The sequence below is a fragment of the Rana temporaria genome, chromosome 1, assembly GCF_905171775.1.
Source record: "Rana temporaria chromosome 1, aRanTem1.1, whole genome shotgun sequence".
Classification (NCBI taxonomy): Eukaryota; Metazoa; Chordata; class Amphibia; order Anura; family Ranidae; genus Rana; species Rana temporaria.
Genome location: NC_053489.1, coordinates 7,313,238 through 7,333,708, shown reverse-complemented (window position 1 = coordinate 7,333,708; position 20,471 = coordinate 7,313,238). Strand labels below are relative to the sequence as shown.

At 46.3% G+C, this 20,471-nt stretch overlaps 12 non-coding genes across 12 annotated transcripts; all 12 read left to right on the top strand.

Annotated features, from left to right (window-relative positions):
- Nucleotides 1–308: 308 nt before the first annotated feature.
- TRNAT-CGU lies at nucleotides 309–380 on the top strand. The gene has a single exon. It is a non-coding gene; the product is annotated as a tRNA-Thr (tRNA).
- An 865-nt stretch (nucleotides 381–1,245) lies between these two features.
- Nucleotides 1,246–1,317, top strand: TRNAT-CGU. Its single transcript has one exon. It is a non-coding gene; the product is annotated as a tRNA-Thr (tRNA).
- A 287-nt stretch (nucleotides 1,318–1,604) lies between these two features.
- Nucleotides 1,605–1,676, top strand: TRNAT-UGU. The gene has a single exon. It is a non-coding gene; the product is annotated as a tRNA-Thr (tRNA).
- A 2,540-nt stretch (nucleotides 1,677–4,216) lies between these two features.
- On the top strand, nucleotides 4,217–4,288 carry TRNAT-CGU. The gene has a single exon. It is a non-coding gene; the product is annotated as a tRNA-Thr (tRNA).
- A 4,759-nt stretch (nucleotides 4,289–9,047) lies between these two features.
- Nucleotides 9,048–9,119, top strand: TRNAT-CGU. The gene has a single exon. It is a non-coding gene; the product is annotated as a tRNA-Thr (tRNA).
- Nucleotides 9,120–10,848: 1,729 nt separating this feature from the next.
- On the top strand, nucleotides 10,849–10,920 carry TRNAT-CGU. Its single transcript has one exon. It is a non-coding gene; the product is annotated as a tRNA-Thr (tRNA).
- Nucleotides 10,921–11,195: 275 nt separating this feature from the next.
- TRNAT-CGU lies at nucleotides 11,196–11,267 on the top strand. Its single transcript has one exon. It is a non-coding gene; the product is annotated as a tRNA-Thr (tRNA).
- A 510-nt stretch (nucleotides 11,268–11,777) lies between these two features.
- On the top strand, nucleotides 11,778–11,849 carry TRNAT-CGU. The gene has a single exon. It is a non-coding gene; the product is annotated as a tRNA-Thr (tRNA).
- Nucleotides 11,850–16,886: 5,037 nt separating this feature from the next.
- TRNAT-CGU lies at nucleotides 16,887–16,958 on the top strand. Its single transcript has one exon. It is a non-coding gene; the product is annotated as a tRNA-Thr (tRNA).
- Nucleotides 16,959–17,155: 197 nt separating this feature from the next.
- On the top strand, nucleotides 17,156–17,227 carry TRNAT-UGU. Its single transcript has one exon. It is a non-coding gene; the product is annotated as a tRNA-Thr (tRNA).
- A 274-nt stretch (nucleotides 17,228–17,501) lies between these two features.
- Nucleotides 17,502–17,573, top strand: TRNAK-CUU. Its single transcript has one exon. It is a non-coding gene; the product is annotated as a tRNA-Lys (tRNA).
- A 687-nt stretch (nucleotides 17,574–18,260) lies between these two features.
- On the top strand, nucleotides 18,261–18,332 carry TRNAT-CGU. Its single transcript has one exon. It is a non-coding gene; the product is annotated as a tRNA-Thr (tRNA).
- Nucleotides 18,333–20,471: the final 2,139 nt, after the last annotated feature.

Below are 20,471 nucleotides of genomic sequence, written 5' to 3'. Positions count from 1 at the left end.
ACTACAATACATAGATTCATGCATTGAATCTTAGCCAGTGGCTAAGTGGCAAGGCGTTGGTCTCATAAACCAAAGATCATGGGTTCCATCTGTGCCTCATTCTGCAATTCCCAACTGAGTTGATTAAGTGAAGCCATGTTTATTGGCACCCCCATCAATTATGAGTCCTGTCCTAATAGTCTATCTATAGATGGCAATGTACTTCTAGATTGAAAAAATCTAGTGGTGATATTTGATGCTAATTTAACCCATGTACAAAATGTTGTCAGGACATCTTTTTTCCACATAAAGCCAACTAACCAATACGTGGCGCAGTGGCCAAGTGGTAAGGCGTTGGTCTCGTAAACCAAAGATCATGGGTTCAATCCCCATCTGTGCCTGGTTCTCTAATCCCAATGTACTGAGTATTATAAACATTTGTGATAAGTGAGTGAATGAATGAATGAATGAAAAAACTTATATAGCGCGGCACATGCGAACTGAATCGCTTCTGGGCGCTTGATGTTTCGTGTCTCATGACATCAAAAGAGCAGAGTTTTGATCTGTCTTCTGAAAGTCAGGTGGTTTTCCTCCAACCGAATGCTGGTTGGTAAAGCGTTCCATAGTCTCGGACCTTGAAAAGCAAACCTTCTTTCTCCTTTGGACTTGTATTTGGTTTTTGGCACCTTGACCAGATTTTGGTCAGTGGATCGCAGAACGCGATTAGAATTGTGAGGTTCTATCTTGTCGCAAAGATATTGCGGCGCCTTCCCATGGATGCACTTATGTGTCAGGCAGAGTGTGAGTGGACCACATTACTGTGCCTTGTGTCTCTGATGACATGAATTTCTTCCAATTGTGAGGAAATAAGTTCACACTGAGCCACAAAGCTTTTGCATCCTGAACACCTCTGGGTGTGTCTTAGAGACTTGTGACTGTTAATCATGAAAATAACTTGTAATGTAACTTATCGTTTTTGCTATTTCTTTTTATACGGCGGCGGCTGGTGCTAAACTTTGGGGGGGGGTGGGGTGGCAAACACACCCCCCCCAGATCGCGGCACCGCAGATTCCTCGGCTTCTCCTCCCAGCCATCCCGATCCACCTCCTGTCCTGATTGGCTGGGAGAAGAGGCCGGAAGAAAATAGCAAATATTAATTCGCTAGTGTCACAAGTGGGTGGGTTCTGCGCCGCGAGCCTAACCATTTTATAGCCAATTAGAGCCTCGGAATCTAATCATGTGGCTTGGGAAAAAATTCTATGTGGTGGTGCAGTGGCCAAGTGGTAAGGCGTTGGTTTCGTAAACCAAAGATCATGGGTTCAATCCCCATCTGTGCCTCGTTCTGTAATCCCCAACTCAATTTAGTAAACATTTGTGATCATTTAGTGAACAGCGTAAACATCACTTATGGTGAAGACGACCTGTAAGGAAATAACTTCACAGATACAGGGACATCCTCTGTGTGATACTTGTGTGTCTATAACCCCTCCCCCCCTACATTTCTTATCTCTTCCAGTCACAGAATATTACTAAATATCACACATGGAATCAAGCAATAGATGGAATAATCACATTGTCAGATGTGCAAATACAACTTGTGACATACAACCAACTCACCTGTAGAGGGCGCAGTGGCCAAGTGGTAAGGCGTTGGTCTTGTAACCCAAAGATCATGGGTTCAATCCCCATCTGTGCCTTGTTTTCTAATTCCTAAGTGAGTTGATTAAGTGAAGCCATGTTTATTGGAACCTTCATCAATTATATGAGGGCAGTCCTAAGGCTGGGTTCACACTACTACACTACTTTCTTCCGACTTTGCTCTGCTACATCGGTCCTACATCCATCCTACTTTCATGAACAGGATACTACTTTGGTCCGACTTCAATGATATTCAATGGGCTGAAGTAGGACCAAAAGTAGTACAGGGAGCATTTTCAAAGTCGGACCGACTTGTGTAGGACCAGTTAAGACAGCTCTCATAGGGAACCATTGATTTTCACACGTCATGCTACATGAGGCTCCCAATGTAGGACCGTTTGTTGGACAAGTGTGAACCCAGCCTAAAGGTCTAACTATAGATGGCAATGTACAGTGGAACCTCGGATTACGAGCATAATCTATTCCAGGAGAATTCTCGTAATCCAAAGCACTCACATATCAAAGTGAGTTTCCCCATTGAAGTCAATGGAAACAAAAAATAACTTGTAACGCATTGACTTCAATGGTATGCAATACTGCATGCGGAGGGGGCATCGGAAATGGCTGTAAAGGCCCGAGGATAGTTCGGCTGACCGCAGGCCTTTCCTTACATTTCCGAATGGCGCCGTTCAGCTCCCCACCTCAGGCCAAACGTGGTACTGCACACCGCTTTGGCCTGAATACTGCTCGTTTTGTGAGACCACACTCGCAGACTGAGTTAGGATTTTAGGAAGTACAGCGCTCGTATTGCGAAAGGATCGTTAACCGTGTTACTCGCAATCCGAGGTCATGGAGACCTCTGGGCCTCTAACAATAAAAAAAAGGGGGGGTAGCCATCCTGGGCTCTTTAATAAAAAAAATGTTTATAGAAAAAAAGGGGGGTTGCCATCCGGGACATAAGAAACAAAATATATTTTTATAAAAAAAGGGGGAGTTGTCCCTGGGGACCTCTGGGCCCTTTAATAAAAAAAAATAAAATTTTATAAAAAAAGGGGGGGTTGCCATCTGGGGGCCCTTGGGACCTCTGGGACCTTTAAAAAAATAAACATATATCTATATATATATATATAAAATAAAAATTTATAAAAAAAAAAATCATCCCTTTACGCCACAAAATTGCCTTGTAGAGGGTGCAGTGGCCAAGTGGTAAGGCATTGGTCTCGTAATCCAAAGATCATGGGTTAAATCCCCACCTGTGCCTCATTCTATAATCCCCAACTAAGTGGAGGAAACATTTGTGATAAATTAGTGAAACACATAGACGACATGTATCTCCTCCAATTATAAAGAAATTATTTCACAGATCAGTGTAGTATCCATCTGTGTGTCTATAATCCCCCCTACATTTCTTATCTCTCCCAGTCACAGAATATTACTAAATATCACCAATAGATGAAGTGTTCACATTGTATTGTCAGATGTACAAATACGACTTGTGACATACAACCAACTCACCAGTAGAGGGCGCAGTGGCCAAGTGGTAAGGTGTTGTTCTCGTAAACCAAAGATCATGGATTTAATCCCCATCTGTGCCTCGTTCTCTAATTCCCAAATGAGTTAATTAAGTGAAGTCATGTTTATTGGAATCTTCATCAATTATATGAGGCCAGTCCTAAAGGTCTATCTATAGATGGCAATGTACAGGGGAACCTCGGATTACGAGTATAATCTATTCCAGGAGAATTCTCCTAATCCAAAGCACTCACATATCGAAGCGAGTTTCCCCATTGAAGTCAATAGAAACGAAAATAACTTGTTCCCCATTGACTTCAATGGTATGCAATACTGCATGCGGAGGGGGCGCCGGAAAGCATCGGAAATGGCCGGAAAGGCCAGAGAATAGTTCGGCTGACCTTGGAAAGACTCGCTTTCGGAGATTTGCTGAGGTCAGCCGAGCCGTCCTTGGGAATTTCCGAATGGCGCCGTTCGGCTCCCCGCCTCAGGCCAAACGTGGTACTGCACACCGCTTTGGCCTGAATACTGCTCGTTTTGTGAGACCACACTTGTAAACTGAGTTAGGATTTTAGGAAGTACAGCGCTCGTATTGCGAAAGGATCGTTAACCGCGTTACTCGCAATCCGAGGTTCCACTATACTTCTAAGGGGTGATATTTGATGCTAATTTAACCTTTCTTTGATCCACATGTACAAAATGTTGTCAGCACATCTTTTTTCCACTTAAGAAACATTACATTATGACAGGGTGACATATTACTCCCCTACTCCTCTTCTCCCCTACTCCTCTTCTCCCCTACTCCTCTTCTCCTCTTCTCCCCTACTCCTCTTCTCCCCTACTCCTCTTCTCCCCTACTCCTCTTCTCCCCTACTCCTCTACTCCTCTTCTCCCCTACTCCTCTACTCCTCTTCTCCCCTACTCCTCTACTCCCTTACTTCTCTTCTCCCTTACTCCTCTTCTCCCCTACTCACTTACCTCTATATTCCATGGCAGGCACAGCCTTCTCCTGCTATGCTCCTCAAATTCTGATCTTCTGTGTGTCTCCCCCTCCCCTACTCTTGATAGAAGGCTGACTCATACGGGTGGCACAGTGGCCAAGTGGTAAGGCGTTGGTCTCGTAAACCAAAGATCATGGGTTCAATCCCCATCTGTGCCTGGTTCCGTAAAGTAGTAAACATTTGTAGACATGTGTGTTCCTGTTTGTAAAACTAATGGATTTTCATATGAATTTGTTAGTATTTGGATCAATTCAAATATCCAAAAAGCTGAAAGAACGAAGATACAAAAATTACGGAAGTACGAATAAGCAAAATAACTAACAAGAGAAAATGCGAACGTATGATTGGACAATCTTCCTAAAATACAAAACACCAAAAAAGCGAAAGAACGAAAATGACATCTATAACGAACGATTTGCAATCCTTGGTCAGTTCGTATTTTCATTTGTGTGTTTTGTAAATCCGTTTCTTTGTCTGTTGGTAAAGTTGTGAATACTTGTATCGTTATTTCGAATGGGCACTGGGCAGTGTAGTTAGTGAGTGATGTATCTTACTTAATATCTTAGCCAATCAGCTTACCTCTTTTGTGCTGAGTCACATTGTACAGTGTAATGGCTCGTACACACGATCGGACTTCAAACAAACTTTTCCATGGATTTTTGTCTGAAGGGAGTTGGCCAGACTTTTGAAACCGAAAAAGTTTGTCCGATGGAGCGTACACACGGTCGGATTTTTTGGAAAACGATCATTTTGACGTCTGTTGGCAAAAAGTCCGACTGTGTGTACGGGGTTTAAGAGAAAGTCTATCTTAATATGGGTTAGCCGCGTGTTGCGATGTATTTACGAAAGTACAAAATTGCGAATCCATTAAACGAAAATTATTATATAACAAAATTACGATTTTGGAATCAACGGAAATAAATTAGACAGAATTACGAACCATTCCGTATAAACGAAAATAAAACTGTTACGAAAATACGAACGGGTCCGAATAGGAAAACTTGAGACTTACGAAATTACGAATCTTTACGAATCTATGTAACAAAACAAAACGAAACAAAGAAATACAAATTTTTTTGTTGTACACATGTCTAAACATTTGTGATAATTTAGTGAACCACATAAACATCACCATGGGCGTCCGCTGAACTTTTTTCAGGGGGGGGGGCATCATTTTAAACTAGGATATATTTATATGGGCTGCTGGGCATAATGGACTGGTATGCCTGAGAGTGAGAGACCTAGTAACTTCCAGTTCCATACAAAGTGAAGTCGGAAGATTATATAACATAAACTGTTACACACACACATATATTTTTCCAGCAATAGCTCAGCTCAGCTGTCCAAGTTTACAAGCAGCAAATTGCAATATATAATATTCTCCTCCTAACTGGCACAGTGGTGGGGCATAGCCTGTGCCACACCACTGTGCCAGGTAGGAGGAGATTATATATTGCAATTTGCTGCTTGTAAACTTGGACAGCTGAGCTGAGCTATTGCTGGAAAAATATATGTGTGTATGTGTATGGCATCAGTTGTAAGATTTTTTTAATATACAGCATGGCGGCGGGGGGGGGGTAAATGTCCTGCACTGACATTAATACATGAGTTACTATGACCACTGACCAGTGCACCCTCCTGGCATTTTAAGGGTATATATACAAAGAAAAATGTAAAGGTTTTTGTTGCCAATCCCCTTAAAGCGCTAGTTGTTTGGCTGTCTCTGGTGGCTTTCCAGCCAAGAAACTAGTATTTTCAGAAGGGAAGTCAGTAAAACCAGGCTGGCTTTGCAGTGCAGTAATGCAACACACATTTTGGCGCACTTTGTACGTATTAAAGTGGAGGTTCCCCTAAAAATAAACTTTTAACATTGCATTTATGAGATTAATGACAATTAGAATCGGCTGTTTTTTAAAAAAAAAATACGTCCGTACATACCGTTTCCGTTTCCATACATCGCGTTACGAGATGCCGAAAGAAGCTGAACGTCGGTGCGGCTCTATACGGCGCCTGCGCACCGACGTTCGGCTTCTTTCGGCATCTCGTGACGCGATGTATGCGTCGGTCGGATGCCTGTCAATCAATTAGGAACGCCCAGCCCCGACCATCATACCCGGAAGCGGCGGTGAGAACACATATAGGAAACGGTATGTACGGACGTATTTTTTTAAAAAAAACTGTCGATTCTAATTGTCATTAATCTCATAAATGCAATGTTAAAAGTTTATTTTTAGGGGAACCTCCACTTTAATGTTTGCACTGACATTTTTTTTATGGCTCCCCAATGCACTAAAGGAACACACCTGACCTGCTGCATGGTAATACACTTGGTTGGTAATTAATTATACACTTTGATTTGTACTATATGCAATTGTGATTGTTGTTATTAGAGTAGTAAGCCTCACTGAGCCATTTTACAAGTGTGTGCACATGTGTTGTGTTAAACTTGCCTAAACAGCGGCGCTGGATCCTCTTGGTACAGCTCTCTATTCTCCTCCTATCAGGCTCACGATGATCCCCGACCCCTCCCAGCGTGAGTGACGTCACGCCGCCAGGACGAGCACTGGGCTAGACTGTAAAGTTAGGGGGAGTGAGCGGCTCTGCAATCATCTTCATCTATTGGCTGGCCGGAAAACAAGGGGAGGGACCGGAGCGGAACACAGACTGGCTGACTTGATATGCCGCGGCGCTGACATACATGAGAAAGAGACACACACAGTGACAATCGGCGGCCGCAGCTAAATGTGTGACAGTGACGCTAACATACATGAAAGAGAGAGACACACACAGTGACAATCGGCGGCGCAGGTGCGGGAGGCGGCCGCGGCTAAATGACAGTGTGACAGACAGTGTCTTACTACTGATTCCAGGGGGGGGGCGAACGCCCTAGCTTGCCCTATGGAGCGGACGCCCATGAACATCACTTATGGTGAAGACGACCTGTATGGAAATAACTTCACAGATACAGGGACATCCTCTGTGTGATACTTGTGTGTCTATAACCCCTCCCCCCCCTACATTTCTTATCTCTTCCAGCAATAGAATATTACTAAATATCATGTGTGGGAAAATTCACATTGTATTGTCATAGATACAAATACCAAATACAACTTGTGACATAAAACCACCTCACCTATAGAAGGCGCAGTGGCCAAGTGGTAAGGAGTTTGTCTCGTGAACCAAAGAACATGGGTTCAATCCCCATCTGTGCCTCTTTCTGTAATCCCAACTCAATTTAGTAAACATTTGTGATAATTTAGTGAACCACATAAACATCACTTATGGTGAAGACAACCTGTTAGGATTTTAGGAAGTACAGCGCTCGTTTTGCGAAAGGATCGCTAACCGCGTTACTCGCAATCCGAGGTTCCACTGTACTTCTAAATTGAAAAAATCTAGGGGTGATATTTGATGCTAACTTAACATTTGATCCACATGTACAAAATGTTGTCAGAACATCTTTTTTCCACATTACATTTTCACAGGGTGACATATTACTCCTCTTCTCCCCTACTCCCCTACTCCTCTTCTCCCCTACTCCTCTTCTCCCCTACTCCTCTACTCCTCTTCTCCCCTACTCCTCTTCTCCTCTTCTCCCCTACTCCTCTTCTCCCCTACTCCTCTTCTCCCCTACTCCTCTACTCCCCTACTCCTCTACTCCTCTTCTCCCCTACTCCCCTACTCCTCATCTCCCCTACTCCCCTACTCCTCTTCTCCCCTACTCCTCTACTCCTCTTCTCCCCTACTCCCTGTAACGGTCACCACCGTTTACGATATTCCCATTCCATCAACCACAACAGCTTATCGGACACTCCACAATCTAGCAGACAAAACCAATTTCTTTTCCCAGAATAACGAGACAAGCTCCGAGTCAAAATGTATGAACGAACTTTAATGGTACACTCTCAGCTTTTTATGCAGTTACAGTAAATCACAGGGACAAAGGCACACTCCACCCACACATCACACAATGGGGGGGGGGGGGCTTAAATCACATTCTTTTAGACGATGACATCCAGTTGAGCTAATTATCCACCAGACATTCCGTCTCCGACAATAAGTGATTCACCTGCATAACACACATTTCTATGTCAGACGTTTTGGCACCGATCTGACATAATTACTACAGTTAACAAGTACATTCCACACACAAAACAGTATTAGCATACATAATGAAAGGTCTTTAGGAGCCAGGCTGAATTAACACCTAAAAGCTAGCCATCTGACCTTTAAAGACTTAACTAGTACAATGGAATGTCTTGGAGCAGACGCAAGTAACATCTCAAAAGCATGTGTCCCCCTATTGAATGAAAACACTCCATTTGGAGTCAGACTTTAATAACTTGTAATGTTCCAAGATATCCTGCAAAACATGAATTATCATTTATAGTCACCCTATGCCCAAAAGGGGCATAGGGTGACCCTAGACCCAAGTGTCATTAGTGACGCTGGCACAAGAGTACCCCCCATCCCTCAAAAGTCTCTGGGCGTCACGGGTCATTCCGTTACACTCCCCTACTCCTCTTCTCCCCTACTCCTCTTCTCCTCTTCTCCCCTACTCCTCTTCTCCCCTACTCCTCTTCTCCCCTACTCCCCTACTCCCCTTCTCCCCTACTCCCCTTCTCCCCTACTCCTATTCTTCCATACTCCCTTACTCCTCTTCTCCCCTACTCCCTTACTCCTCTTCTCCCCTACTCCCCTACTCCTCTTCTCCCCTTCTCCCCTACTCATCTTCTCCCCTACTCCCCTACTCCTCATCTCCCCTTCTCCCCTACTCATCTTCTCCCCTACTCCCCTACCTGTATATTCCATGGCAGGCACAGCCTTCTCCTGCTATGCTCCTCAAATTCTGATTTTCTGTGTGTCCCCCCCCTCCCCTACTCCCCTACACTTGATGGAATGCAGACTCATATAGGTGGCACAGTGGCCAAGTGGTAAGGCGTTGGTCTCGTAACCCAAAGATCATGGGTTCAAACCCCATCTGTGCCTGGTTCTGTAATGTAATAAACATTTGTGATAATTAAGTGAACCACATAAACATCACTTATGGTGAAGACGACCTGTAAGGAAATAACTTTACAGATACAGGGACATCCTCTGTGTGATACCTTTGTGTCTATAACCCCTCCCCCCTACATTTCTTATCTCTTCCAGTCACAGAATATTACTAAATCCAAAGCACTCACATATCAAAGCGAGTTTCCCCATTGAAGTCAATGGAAACGAAAATAACTTGTTCCCGATTGACTTCAATCGTATGCAATACTGCATGCGGAGGGGGCGCCGGAAAGCATCGGAAATGGCCGGAAAGGCCCGAGGATAGTTTGGCTGACCTCGGAAATACTCGGATTCCGAGATTTGCTGAAGTCAGCCGAGCTGTCCTCGGGCCTTTCCGTGCATTTCCGAATGGCGCCGTTCGGCTCCCCACCTCAGTACCACGGTACTGCACACCGCTGTGGCCTGAACACTGCTCGTTTTGTGAGACCACACTCTCAAACTGAGTTAGGATTTTAGGAAGTACAGCGCTCGTATTGCGAAAGGATCGTTAACCGCGTTACTCGCAATCCGAGGTTCCACTAAACTTCTAAGTTGAAAAAATCTAGGGGTGATATTTGATGCTAATTTAACCTTTGATCCACATGTACAAAATGTTGTCAGAACATCTTTTTTCCACTTAAGAAACATTACATTTTCACAGGGTGACATATTACTCCTCTACTTCCCTACTCCCCTACTCCTCTTCTCCCCTACTCCTCTTCTCCCCTACTCCCCTACTCCTCTTCTCCCCTACTCCTCTACTCCTCTTCTCCCCTACTCCTCTTCTCCCCTACTCCCCTACTCCTCTTCTCCCCTACTCCTCTACTCCTCTTCTCCCCTACTCCCCTACTCCTCTTCTCCCCTTCTCCCCTACTCCCATACTCCTCTACTCCTCTTCTCCACTACTCCTCTACTCCTCTTCTCCCCTACTCCCCTACTCCTTTTCTCCCCTACTCCTCTACTCCTCTTCTCCCCTACTCCTCTACTCCTCTTCTCCCCTACTCCTCTTCTCCCCTACTCCTCTTCTCCCCTACTCCCCTACTCCTCTTCTCCCCTACTCCTCTTCTCCCCTACTCCTCTACTCCCCTACTCCTCTTCTCCCCTACTCCTCTTCTCCCCTACTCCCCTACTCCTCTTCTCCCCTACTCCCCTACCCCATACTCCTCTACTCCTCTTCTCCCCTACTCCTCTACTCCTCTTCTCCCCTACTCCCCTTCTCCCCTACTCCTCTTCTCCCCTACTCCCCTTCTCCCCTACTCCTCTACTCCTCTACTCCCCTACTCCTCTACTCCTCTTCTCCCCTACTCCTCTACTCCTCTTCTCCCCTACTCCTCTTCTCCCCTACACACCTACTCCTCTTCTCCCCTACTCCATTACTCCCCTACATATGATGGAAGGCAGACTCAAATAAGTGGAACAGTGGCCAAGTGGTAAGGTGTTGGTCTCGTAAACCAAAGATCATGGGTTCAATCCCCATCTGTGCCTCGTTCTCTAATTCCCAAATGAGTTGATTAAGTGAACTTGTGTTTATTGGAACCTTCTCCCTTACTCCTCTTCTCCCCTACCTGTATATTCCATGGCAGGCACAGCCTTCTCCTGCTATGCTCCTCAATTCTGATCTTCTGTGTGTCCCCCCCTCCCCTACTCCCTTACTCTTGATGGAAGGCAGCCTCATACATGTGGCGCAGTGGCCAAGTGGTAAGGCGTTGGTCTCGTAAACCAAAGATCATGGGTTCAATCCCCATCTGTGCCTGGTTCTGAAATGTAATAAACATTTGTGATAATTTAGTGAACCACATAAACATCAATTATGGTGAAGACGACCTGTAAGGAAATAACTTCACGGATACAGGGACATCCTCTGTGTGATACTTGTGTGTCTTTAACCCCTCCCCCCCTACATTTCTTATCTATTCCAGTAGCAGAATATTACTAAATATCACACAATAGATGGAATAATCACATTGTATTGTCATATATACAAATACCAAATACAACTTGTGACATACAACCCCCTCACCTGTAGAGGGTGCAGTGGCCAAGTGGTAAGGCGTTGGTCTCGTAAACCAAAGATCATGGGTTCAATCCCCATCTGTTCCTGGTTCTCTAATCCCGATGTGCTGAGTATTATAAACATTTGTGATAAGTGAGTGGACCACATTACTGTGCCTTGTGTCTCTGATGACATGAATTTCCTCCAATTGTGAGGAAATAAGTTCACACTGAAACACAAAGCTTTTGCGTCCTGAACACCTCTGGATGTGTCTTAGAGACTTGTGGCTGTTAATCATGAAAATAACTTGTAATGTAACTTATCGTTTTTGCTATTTCTTTTCATACGGCGGCAGTTGGGGCTAAACTTTGGGGGGGGGGGGGGGGCGGCAAACACACCCCCCCAGATCGCGGCACCACGGATTCCTCGGCTTCTCCTCCCAGCCATCCCGATCCACCTCCTGTCCTGATTGGCTGGGAGAAGAAGCCGGAAGAAAATAGCAAATATTAATTCGCTAGTGTCACAAGTGGGTGGGTTCTGCGCTGCAAGCCTAACCTTTTTAAAGCCAATTAGAGCCTCGGAATCTAAACATGTGACTTGGGAAAAATCTATATCGTGGCGCAGTGGCCAAGTGGTAAGGCGTTGGTCTCGTAAACCAAAGATCATGGGTTCAATCCCCATCTGTGCCTCTTTCTGTAATGTAATAAACATTTGTAATAATTTAGTGAACCACATAAACATCACTTATGGTGTAGACGACCTGTATGGAAATAACTTCACAGATACAGGGGCATCCTCTGTGTGTCTATAACCCCTCCCCCCCTACATTTCTTATCTCTTCCAGTCACAGAATATTACTAAATATCATGTGTGGAATCACACAATAGATGCAAGATTCACATTGTCAGATGTGCAAATACAACTTGTGACATACAACCACCTCACCTATAGAGGGTGCAGTGGCCAAGTGGCAAGGCGTTGGTCTCGTAATCCAAAGATCATGGGTTCAATCCCCATCTGTGCCTCGCTTTCTAACTCCCAAACAAGTTGATTGAGTGAAGTCATGTTTATTGGAACCTTCATCAATTATATGAGGCCGGTCCTAATAGTCTATCTATAGATGGCAATGTACAGGGGAACCTTGGATTACGAGTATAATCTATTCCAGGAGAATTCTCGTAATCCAAAGCACTCACATATCAAAGCGAGTTTCCCCATTGAAGTCAATGGAAATGAAAATAACTTGTTCCGCATTGACTTCAATGGTATGCAATACTGCATGCGGAGGGCGCGCCTGAAAGCATCGGAAATGGCTGGAAAGGCCCGAGGATGGTTCGGCTGACCTCGGAAAGACTCGCCTTCCGAGATTTGCTGAGGTTAGCCGAGCTGTCCTCAGGCCTTTCTGTGCATTTCCGAATGGCGCCGTTCGGCATCCCCACCTCAGGCCAAACGTGGTACTGCACACCGCTGTGGCCTGAATACTGCTCGTTTTGTGAGACCACACTCGCAAACTGAGTTAGGATTTTAGGAAGTACAGCGCTCGTATTGCGAAAGGATCGTTAACCGCGTTACTCGCAATCCGAGGTTCCACTGTACTTCTAAGCTGAAAAAATCTAGGGGTGATATTTGATGCTAATTTAACCTTTCATCCACATGTACAAAATGTTGTCAGCACATCTTTTTTCCACTTAAGAAACATTACATTTTCACAGGGTGACATATTACTCCCCTACTACCCTACTCCTCTTCTCCCCTACTCCTCTACTCCCCTACTCCTCTTCTCCCCTACTCCTCTACTCCTCTACTCATCTTCTCCCCTACTCCTCTACTCCTCTTCTCCCCTACTCCCCTACTCCTCTTCTCCCCTACTCCTCTTCTCCCCTACTCCTCTACTCCCCTACTCCCCTACTCCTCTTCTCCCCTACTCCCCTTCTCCCCTACTCCCATACTCCTCTTCTCCCCTACTCCCCTACTCCTGTTCTCCCCTACTCCTCTTCTCCCCTACTCCCCTACTCCTCTTCTCCCCTACTCCTCTACTCCCCTACTCCTCTTCTCCCCTAATCCCCTACTCCTCTTCTCCCCTACTCCCCTACTCCTCTTCTCCCCTACTCCCCTACCCCATACTCCTCTACTCCTCTTCTCTCCTACTCCTCTACTCCTCTTCTCCCCTACTCCCCTTCTCCCCTACTCCTCTATTCCTCTACTCCTCTTTTCCCCTACTCCTCTACTCCTCTTCTCCCCTACTCCTCTACTCCTCTTCTCCCCTACTCCTCTACTCCTCTACTCCTCTTCTCCCCTACTCCTCTTCTCCCCTACACACCTACTCCTCTTCTCCCCTACTCCCTGTAACGGCTACCCAAGTTGAGTGAGGGTCTCAACCGTTGGAGACGTCCTTTTCCCTGGCAAGCTGCGATATGCAGGTACCGCCGGTATATCCCATCGAATGCCCTTCCAAGAAACGAGACGGGCTACGTTTGAAGGGTCAAGCAGACAGACTTTATTTGCCACATTTTTCCTCCTTATATCTGGTTACAACTGTACAGAAACAAATGACACTCCCCCCCTCATCACACACTAAGGCTAATTACTAAACATTCTTTAATTAATAACAACAAAACCTTCACCCACTCCGTCTCCTAGGCAGACGTTTCGTCTCCGCATACAGAGACAGTGTTATCACACATAAACAGTTTTTAGCATGCATAATTATAGTTCTGAGAGCAGACCTGGGATTAACACCTGTCCATTACAACACCTTTATACAAGGACAATGGACTGTCTCCCAGGCCCTGACGCAATTAGCATGTCACTAGACTGAGTCATAGAATATTGACTGGTTGGGCTCACAATTAACCAACATCTTGTAGTCTCTCAAGATCCTGCAATTATTATCAATGTCCAGGCAGAATAGTCCATAATCCGTTACACTGCCCCCCTTTTGTGGAACACTCCGGCAGACCTGGATTGATCCTTTTCGGATCAACTTGGGGATGTCCGGTCTGCTGTTAGGGTAAAAGTTCAGTTTGCCTGGACAGTCCGTCGGCCTTCCCATTGGCTTACCAGGTCGGTAGCTGATGGTGACGGTGAATAATAGAATTCAATTCTGGAACAGTCACTTGCTTTGCTCTCTCAATGGCTCCCAAAACCTGTTGCTGATGCTCTTGGGACAGATACGGCACCACCTGGATGCAAATCCCATTTAATCTTTTGACAATTTCCGCCTGTTTGTGCATTTCAATGTTCAAGCCACGGGACATCTCATAATACGTGACATAGTGTCGTTGCATCTCTGATTTCTCACTGGCCAACTTGTCACATTCCCATTTTAGACTGTGATATTGTGCCGGATCTACAGTACATGTCGGGGAAGGTAGTCTTACCCGGTTCTCAGCAGCAAGTGGGTTGATTCCAGCAACGCAGGTGGTCACGGCACAAGCAGCAGCAGGTGTAGGTAAATAAGCCGAAGTCAGAGGGCCAATGTCGTTGCCCAGCACCACCTCGGCAGGTAGGTTGTCCATGATACCAACTGTGGTCTTTCCTGACCCGGCTCCCCAGTCTAAGTGCACCCGGGTGGTGGGTACGCGAAATACAGCACCCCCTGCGACCCGGACGGCAACTGTGCGAGTGGACACGTTCTCTGGCTTTACCAGATGTTTTTGAATCAGAGTGATAGTAGTCCCGGAATCTCTTAGGCCTTGTGCTACTTGTCCATTCACTCGTACCTCCTGACGGTGATGCTGACGGTTATCCGGAGAGGCCGCTTGTATTGGGTCTGCCTCATACCAAATTCCCAGACATTCCTCAGGGCCCCCTTCGGTCTCCAGGCAGTGGTCCGCAGAGGGACGTGATGGAGTGACCTCTGTGTTGGGTGTTGTGCGTCTCCAATTGTTATTTGTAGCTCTCAAAGGGCAATAACGAGCAATATGTCCCATGTCGCTGCAGTGATGGCACGTCACCCTAGGCGAATCCCGGGGTTAGTTGCTAGGCCCCTGAGGACGTGGTGGGACTGGAGCCCGAAACTCTGGGCATGGGGTGACGGTTGGAGTACGCGGTTCTACCTTCTGAGCCAGCCGTGTAGTACCCTGGCTTACTTTCCTTGTCTCCGCGTACTCATCTGCTAGCCGAGCCGCCTCGTTTAAGTTAGCGGGCCGGCGATCTCGTACCCAGTCTTGTATGTCTGCGGCCAGGTCTTGAAAGAAATGTTCCATTAGGAACAGCTGCAATACTTCCTCCCCGGTGTTGGCCTTGCACCCTTGGACCCAAAGGGATGCCACCCTTTGTAACTGGTTGGCCCATTCCATGTGGGAGTCCACAGCCATCTTCTTGGACTCCCGGAAGCGCCGGCGGTAGGCTTCTGGCGTTACGGCGTATCGGGTTAGCAGCGCCTTTTTAACTTGCTGGTATTGTAAAATATCCTCTGGAGCAAGAGCCCGAAAGGCTTCATTGGCTTTGCCCGACAATTTCCCCGACAAAATAGTGACCCATTGGTCTGGTGGTACCTGGTGTAGTGAGCACTGCCTCTCAAAGTCCGCCAAATATCCATCGATTTCCTCCTCACTTTCTACAAAAGCTTTAAATGCAGTGAACAGTATTTTCTTTCCTGTAGCAGCAGGTGGGGGGGTAGGAACTGCAGGTGTAATGGGCTGTCTCGCTCTTACCAGTTCCAGTTCTTGTCCCCTCTTCGTTTGTATCTCTTCCCTTGCTTCCCGAAACAGCTGGTTGATTAGTTCCACGGACGTTTCTGGATACAAGGATAATCTCCGCTGTACAATCCCAGTAATTACATCTTCTTTGCTGACAGGTGCAAGGGGCTCCGTTCCTTCCATGGATCCATCCATTTTGTCCAGCTCCCGTAGTTCAGCTATCAGCTCCCTCTGTGGTCTGTTGCTGGCGCTCCTACCACGACTCTCCAATAGATCTTTTAGTGTGGATCTTTTCAGCCTGGCGTACTGCGACTCCATTCAGCACTTGCTCTTTGGATAAAAGGACCATCCCACCACTGCCAACCAATGTAACGGCTACCCAAGTTGAGTGAGGGTCTCAGCCGTTGGAGACGTCCTTTTCCCTGGCAAGCTGCGATATGCAGGTACCGCCGGTATATCCCATCGAACGCCCTTCCAAGAAACGAGACGGGCTACGTTTGAAGGGTCAAGCAGACAGACTTTATTTGCCACATTTTTCCTCCTTATATCTGGTTACAACTGTACAGAAACAAATGACACTCCCCCCCTCATCACACACTAAGGCTAATTACTAAACATTCTTTAATTAATAACAACAAAACCTTCACCCACTCCGTCTCCTAGGCAGACGTTTCGTCTCCGCATACAGAGACAGTGTTATCACACATAAACAGTTTTTAGCATGCATAATTATAGTTCTGAGAGCAGACCTGGGATTAACACCTGTCCATTACAACACCTTTATACAAGGACAATGGACTGTCTCCCAGGCCCTGACGCAATTAGCATGTCACTAGACTGAGTCATAGAATATTGACTGGTTGGGCTCACAATTAACCAACATCTTGTAGTCTCTCAAGATCCTGCAATTATTATCAATGTCCAGGCAGAATAGTCCATAATCCGTTACACTCCCCTACTCCTCTTCTCCCCTACACACCTACTCCTCTTCTCCCCTACTCCCCTACTCCTCTTCTGCCCTTCTCCCCTACTCCTCTTCTCCCTTACTCCCCTACATATGATGGAAGGCAGACTCATATAAGTGGCGCAGTGGCCAAGTGGTAAGGCGTTGGTCTCGTAAACCAAAGATCGTGGGTTCAATCCCCATCTGTGCCTCGTTCTCTAATTCCCAAATGAGTTGATTAAGTGAACTTGTGTTTATTGGAACCTTTCCCCTCTACTCTTCTTCTCACCTACTCACCTGCCTGTATATTCCATGGCAGGCACAGCCTTCTCCTGCTATGCTCCTCAAATTCTGATCTTTTGTGTGTCCCCCCTCCCCTACTCTTGATGGAAGGCAGTCTCATATATGTGGCGCAGTGGCCAAGTGGTAAGGCGTTGTTCTTGTGAACCAAAGATCATGGGTTCAATCCCCATCTGTGCCTGGTTCTGTAATGTAATAAACATTTGTGATAATTTAGTGAACCACATAAACATCACTTATGGTGAAGACGACCTGTAAGGAAATAACTTCACAGATACAGGGACATCCTCTGTGTGATACTTGTGTGTCTATAACCCCTCCCCCCTCCATTTCTTATCTATTCCAGTAGCAGAATATTACTAAATATCACACACTAGATGGAATAATCACATTGACTTGTCATATATACAAATATCAAATACAACTTGTGACATACAACCACCTCACCTATAGAGGGCGCAGTGGCCAAGTGGCAAGGCGTTGGTCTCTTAAACCAAAGATCATGGGTTCAATCCCCATCTGTGCCTCATTCTTTAAACCCAACCTAATCTACTGAGTGCTATAAACAGTGGCGGTGCGTCCATAGAGGACTCCGGAGCACCGGCCCCTCTTGCTCTCGCAATGCCACTGATTACAATACATAGATTCATGAATCTATGTATTGTTGCCGCTGCCGCCGACTATTCAGATAGCCGTTCGGATGGTGAGCGCCGGCCAGCGGCTCTGATAGGCTTTCCGAGTACAGCCCTCAGGCTGTATTCAGCTTTCAGATACTTATCTAAGGGACGTACGGGGGTGCGTTCTTTGGATAAGACTGACAGGCGTCTCAGCCAATCAGGTTCACCGGATCTGGTTACCGGTAACCTGATTGGCTGAAGCGTCATCGAGGGCAGGAGAAGACATCGAGGGACGTGGAAGGAGGATGGCCGACCCCAGAAAGTAAGGGGGAGAGGCATTTTACAGGGCACAGTGGCAGTGGCATCAATTGGCACAGTGGCGACAATGGGGAGCAGGTGTGTTAAATTTGGTGTTATCGCTCTCACTCTCTCATACTGGTCACTGGAAGGACAACATGGCACCTCATGGCAAAGAACTCTCTGAGGATCTGGGAAAAATAATTTTTGCTCAACATGAAGATGACCTAGGCTATAATGACCAAATATAACTTGTGTGCTTTCTTAGTGCTTAAACATAAAACCACTTGTCTTGTAGAGGGCGCTGTGGCCAAGTGGTAAGGCGTTGGTCTCGTAAACCAAAGATCATGGGTTCAATCCCCATCTGTGCCTCCCTATTTAATCCCAAGCTAATCTACAGAGTGCTATAAACATGTGTTGCTGAAGATGACCTGTGGAAGCTCTTCTTCTTTCTACATGAATTATGAGACAACAGATGACACAACAGTGTAAAACCTGATAGAACACCTTAGGGATGAATTAGAACGGAGACTGCAAGCCAGGTCTTCTCGTCCAACATCAGTGCCTGACCTCACAAATGCACTTCTGGAAGAATGATCAAACATTCCCATAGACACCCTCCTAAACCTTGTGGACGGCCTTCCCAGAAGAGGTGAAGCTGTTATAGCTGCTAAGGGCGGGGCCAAGTCAATGTTGAACCCCACGGACTAAGACTGGGATGTCGTTAAGGTGACCAGATTTTTTTAATGAAATCCGGGGACATATTTTTTTTTTTTTTACTAGTAATTGCGGCAATCAGCAACTCTGCCCATCACCGCCACCCGCCTCACAGCCTCTCAAGTCTTACCCTCCAGGCCATTGGTACTACTTGGTGGGGAGCGGAGGAAGATCACTCCTCTGGGGAAGGCAACAAGATAAGCAGGCAGATGGCCGGGACTTGAAACAAGGCAGAAGAACATGCGAGCGGAGCTGAAGAAATATTCCCTCCGCTCCGACCAGCACATGATCATCAGAAAGGGGCACAGATATTGGAATACAATACACCCCCTAAGCTAGTAGGAGCGGCGGAGCGGGGGTTTGTAATTCAGATTATTTTTTTATTTTTTTAGTCTACACTGACTGTCTTTGAAATTGCCCCAGCCCCTGTTCAAATCCAATCTGGGGACAAAACCAGGGACAGAATTGGTCTGGGGGACAGTATCCGCAATCCGGGGACTGTCCCCTGAAACCGGGCATGTCTGGTCACCCTAAATAAAGTTCATGTGTGGGTAAAGGCAGGAGTCCCAATACTTTTGACAATATAGTTAGTAGACTATATGAAATAGATTATGTACTTTTTCGCCACTAGATGGGGCTATTGCATGATGTGTATATATAGTGCTTAGTCTCTGTTTTGTCACTTAGCCCTGGTTCACATGCATGCTACTTTGAAATCGCGCGGGACAGCGCGATATCAGGTGCTACTTTGATAGACATCTGTTAGGCTTCATGCACAGATGTCTATTGAAGTCGCACCTGAAATTGCACCCTCTTTTGGAGATCGGTGCGCGCCGCAAAATCGGTGTCGCGCTGATTGGAACAGTGCCAGGCTTGCCTGGAAAGCCTGTATATAGATAAATATTATGTATATATCTCCGGTATCATGGCGGGAGCCCGTCTCCGGCGGTCGCCATGGGAACCTGACTGCATATAAACAGAAAGGGTGGTGCCGTCCACTAGCCTAGACCTTTGAGAAAGGCCATTGGGCACTACGTGGGCAATACGTGAGGTTGGGCGGTGCCGCTGGGTGGAGCTGTGCAAGACGAAGACAGTACTGAAATATTACCGGTGTCTGACTCCTGAATCGTGAGTGGTATTTTTACTCTTAATAAATACATTGTATGGGTCATTTTTTTCCTTTTGCCTCTTACCTATATGACACTACGCTGAGAGCTGTGGACTGGATTTGATCTGTCAGTGGAAGCAGTGTCACTTATACACTGCAAAGGTTCATAATTACCTTTTTTTAGGTAGTGGGGTCCGCCCAACCAGGTGTGGTGAAGCAGGGATGTGCAGTCAGTGGAGGCAGGTGAGGCAGAGCCTCACCTGTCATGAACATAAAAAAAAAAAAAGAAAAGATCGACTTTGAGGGTCTTAGCTTGGCGATCTGGTGTCACCGATTTTGAGGGGGGGGGGGGTAGCTGAAGTCCACTGGTCAAAATTTGGGGCTCCTTGGACCTATGGTCCAGGAGATACGGGACTACTTGTGCAGCCTGTCAGAAGCTACATACAGAGCGGCCAGTATAAATACAAGCTGACACACTCTGTTTGCAGCAGACTGAGAGGATGAGATCACAGTGCCTCTCCTCACTTCTTGTCAGAGGCAGTGAGCTCAGTGGACAGCTTGGAGTCTTGGACCAATGGTAAAGCAACAGTGGTCCAAGCTGCCCAATAAAAATTCTGCAGTGGAGGCACGCCTCCCACTGTAGTGTCATAAAAGGGGGGCGTGTGTCTGAAAGACATATGCTCCCT